Source organism: Oncorhynchus masou, chromosome 6 (assembly GCF_036934945.1).
Source record: "Oncorhynchus masou masou isolate Uvic2021 chromosome 6, UVic_Omas_1.1, whole genome shotgun sequence".
NCBI classification, from domain to species: Eukaryota; Metazoa; Chordata; class Actinopteri; order Salmoniformes; family Salmonidae; genus Oncorhynchus; species Oncorhynchus masou.
This window is the reverse complement of record NC_088217.1, coordinates 79,800,473-79,805,015: the sequence shown is the minus strand read 5'-3', so window position 1 is coordinate 79,805,015 and position 4,543 is coordinate 79,800,473.

Sequence of the window (4,543 nt, the reverse complement as noted above, 5' to 3'; positions counted from 1 at the left end):
GAAGAGGGAAGAGCTTCCTGTGCTGTACCTGAGTCGGAAGCTGTTGCCCAGGGAAACCAGGTATTCTACAATCGAAAAGGAGTGCCTGGCTATAAAGTGGGCCCTAGATAGCCTCCGTTACTACCTTCTTGGGAGGGAATTTGACCTGCACACGGACCACAGAGCACTGACCTGGATCCAGACCATGAAGGACCGGAATTCTCGTGTGACCAGGTGGTATCTGGAGCTCCAGCCCTTCAGGTTTTGTGTCCGTCACAAGGCAGGAAAAGAGAACGTTACTGCGGACTACCTATCAAGGCTCCCGAACATGGTCACTTCAGGAGAGGAGGAAGGTAACGTGACGTAGAAGTCCGTCACTGGCCGCGGGCAGCATTTGGTTCTTTAACGCACACACATATTCATCACTCCTCCCTGCGCCATTATAAGATAAGTTAACAATGTGGGTCGACACACAAATTAACTTCTGTCTTGGTGCATGCATTTCACACTTGTCAATGTTCATATTTGAGAGATACAATAATTATTATACTTATCAATGTTGTGGATGAGCGCATTGTTTGTTTGTTCTGTTCCTCTCTCCATCTCTGTAGCTTCCGGGTATGCTGGAAAAGGACCCGAGCTAAGGGAATTGGGTTGGCTTTATAGTGCCTGTCCCAAATGGCTCATTAATGCATATGGGCATATTGAAAGATATTGTCAGTAGTGATGTAATGTTGTAAATGTTATGTTGTGATATTGTTTAAAACCGTGTTGCAATGTATATCCTTTAGTATGTTTAGTTCATGGAAAATGTAGGTTTGTATTGTTAATTGATTAATTAATTAGGGTTAATTGTTCTGAGGGGAGGGGCTAGCCCTACAAAAGGAGCCTCTCCTCCAGTCTCTAGAGAGGCAGTTTGGATTGAGCTGTGGATGGGGCAGCATTGTTTTTAAGCTGTCCCATAAGGTAGACGTTGATGGCAGTACTGTTGTTTTTGTTCCGGAATCACTTGTAAATAAACACCTTTGCACAGAAGAACTTTTGCGGTTCCGCCATCTTTTTATTTTGATAGAGGTTAGGTTATCCAGTTTAGCCTTCTGGCCTACTCTACGTGACAGTCTCTCACAGTTGAAGTGTACCTATGATAAAAAATTACAGACCTCTACATGCTTTGTGAGTAGGAAAACCTGCAAAATCGGCAGTGTATCAAATGCTTGTTCTCCCCACTGTATATCAACAAGCTGATTAAACAGCATGATCATTACACAGATGAATCTTGTGCTAGGGACAATAAAAGGCCATTCTAGAATGTGCAGTTTTGTCACACAACACTGTCAGGATTTGGCCAGGGTTGTTCCGGGTTTTGGTCACTTGATGCCCCCATTGTGCTTTTTGACCTTATGTTTTTTCCCTTGTTCCCCATTATTATTTGCACCTGTGCCTCGTTTTCCCTGATTGTATTTAAACCCTTAGTTTCCCTCAGTTCTGTGCTCTGTGTTTGTATGTTAGCACCCAGCCCTAGTGTTCTGTGTATTCTTGTCGATTCCGGTGGATGCTCTTGTGGAATTCTGTTTTTGTTCTTGAGTATCTCTTGAGGCTTTTTGTGCTATTCCTACCACCTTTTGGATTTGCCATTTTTTGTATTGAAGGACTTCTCCTTTTTACTTTATTAAATACACCGTCTTAAGTACTGCTGTGTCTGCCTCATCTTCTGGGTTCTGCTGACTGTTCGTGGCTCAGTTGGTTAAGTGACTGTTTCTCACTCCGGAGACCCAAGTTCGTAACCGGGTCCTGACACAACACAATGTCACAGATGTTTCAACTGTACCAGGCAGATGACAGACAGCGCGTATGACGTCATTTGGGCAAGCTGTTTGCTGACATCAACCTTGTGAACAGTGTGCCCCATGGTGGCGGTGGAGTTATGGTATGGGCAGACGAAAGCTAAAGACAATGAACACAATTGCATTTTATCTATGGCCATTTGAATGCACAGTTACCGTGACAAGATCCTGAGGCCCATTGTCGTACCATTAATCCACCACCATCACCTAATGTTTCAGTATGACAATACACAGCTCCATGTCGCAAGGATCTGTACACAATTGCAGGAAGCAGAAAATGTTCCAGTTCTTCCATGGCCTGCATATTCACCAGGCATGTCACCCATTGAGCATGTTTGGGATGTTCTGGATCGATGTGTTCCAGTTCACCAGTTCCAGTTCACGTCAATATGCAGCAACTTCGCACAGCCATTGAAAAGGAGTGGGACCACAGTCCACAGCCTGATCAACTCTATGCAAAGGAGATGTGTTGCGCTGCATGAGGCAAATGGAGGTCACACCAGATACTGACTGGTTTTCTGATCCACGCCCCTCCGTTTTTTTAAGGTATCTGTGTTTTTATTAGCAGTGTCGTAAGATTATGCTGTATTGACTTGTGATATCCTTGTTTGTAATCAGCACACATAACAGACCAGTAACTTGTAATAAACACGAGCGCATCTTTAAAAGGAGAGTTTTGCACCACCCAGACAACAACCTGTGCAACAGAATAACCTACCTGATGATACTGCGCAGAGTATCGCTTCTGTCAAAGTGACGCTATGAAGTGTGAGCCTTTTCTTAGAAGTAATTTTGCTAGTTTGTTTGTAGCTACCGACTGTTTGTAGTATGTTGACTCACTGTGGCGGTCTTACACCTGCCTACCTAGCAGACATGACGTAAAAGTGAAAGTACAACTTTTCTGTAATTCTTTGGTTTTATTTTATATTCCTCAAAGTAGCCATCCTTTGCCTTAATGACAGCTTTGCATTCTCTCAAACAGCTTCATGAGGTAGTCACCTGGAATGCTTTTACAACAGCCTTGAAGGAGTTCCCACATATGCTGATTAGTTGCTTTTTCAACCCTCAATTGGGTTGAGGTCGAGTGATTGTGGAGGCCAGGTCATCTGATGCAGCACTCCATCACTCTCCTTCTTGGTCAAAGACCCCTTACACAGCCTGGAGGTGTATTGGGGCATTGTCCTGTTGAAAAACAAATGATAGTCCCACTAAACCCAAACCAGATGGAATGGCGTGTCGCTGCAGAATGTTGTGGTGGCCATGCTGGTTAAGTGTGCCTTGAATTCTAAATAATTCACTTAGAATGTCACCGGCAAAGTGCCCTCACACCATCATATCTCTTCCTCCATGCTTCACGGTGGGAACCACACAAGCAGAGATATCCGTTCACCTCCTCTGCCTCTCACAAAGACACGGCAGTTGCAACCAAAAATCTCAAATTTGGAAACATCAGATAAAAATAAATTTCCACCAGTCTAATGTCCATTGATCATCTTTCTTTGCCCAAGCAAGTCTTCTTCCTATTGGTGTCCTTTAGCAGTGGTTTCTTTGCAGCAATTCGACCATGAAGGACTGATTCACGTAGTCTCCTCTGAAAAGCTGATGTTGAGATGTGTGTTACTTGAACAATCTGAGGTGCAGTTAATTGGTGATTTCTGAGGCTGGTAACTTTAATGAACTTGTCCTCTGCAGCAGAGAGAATTCTGGGTCTTCCTTTCCTGTGGCGGTCCTCATGAGAGCCAGTTTTATCATAGCGCTTGCTGGTTTTTGCAGCTGCACTTGAAGAAACTTTCAAAGTTCTTGAATTTTTCTGGATTGACTGACCTTCATGTCTTAAAGTAATGATGGGCTGTCATTTGTCTTTGCTTATTTGAGCTGTTCTTGCCATAATATGGACTTGGTCTTTTACCAAATAGGACATCTTCTGTATACCACCCCTACCTTGTCCCAACACAACTGATTGGGTCAAAGGCATTAAGAAGGCAAGAAAGTCCACAAATTAATTGAAATGCATTCCAGGTGACTACATCATGAAGCTGGTTGAAAGAATGCTAAGAATGTGCAAAGCTGCAATGGTGTGAAGTACTTAAGTGGTACTTTAACATATTTTTACTTAAGTTGTTTTTTGGGGGTATCTGTACTTTACTATTTATATTTTGGACAACTTCTTCACTACATTCCTAAAGAAAATAATGTACTTTTTACTCCATACATTTTCCCTGACACCCAAAAGTATGTGTCACATTTTGAAGGCTTAGCAGGACAAGAAAATTGTCTAACTCACACACTTATCAAGACAACATCCCTGGTTATTTTGCCTCTGGAAAATTTCAAGAACTTTGAAAGGTTCTTCAAGTGCAGTTGCAAAAACCATCAAGAGCTATGATGAAACTGGCTCTCATGAGGACCGCCACAGGAAAGGAAGACCCATAGTTACCTCTGCTGGAAAGGAGAAGTTCATTAGAGTTACCAGCCTCATTAATGTCTTCACTAGGATTCTACAATGTAGAAAATTATAAAAATAAAGAAAAACCCCTTGAATGAATAGGTTTCCAAACTTTTGATATATATATATATATATATATATATATATATTTATTTATATATATACATATATATGTATATATATATTTATTTATATATATACATATATATGTGTGTGTGTTAATAATATAAACAAAATACTCCTATATGAGCGGAGAAAAATACTATGACAAAGA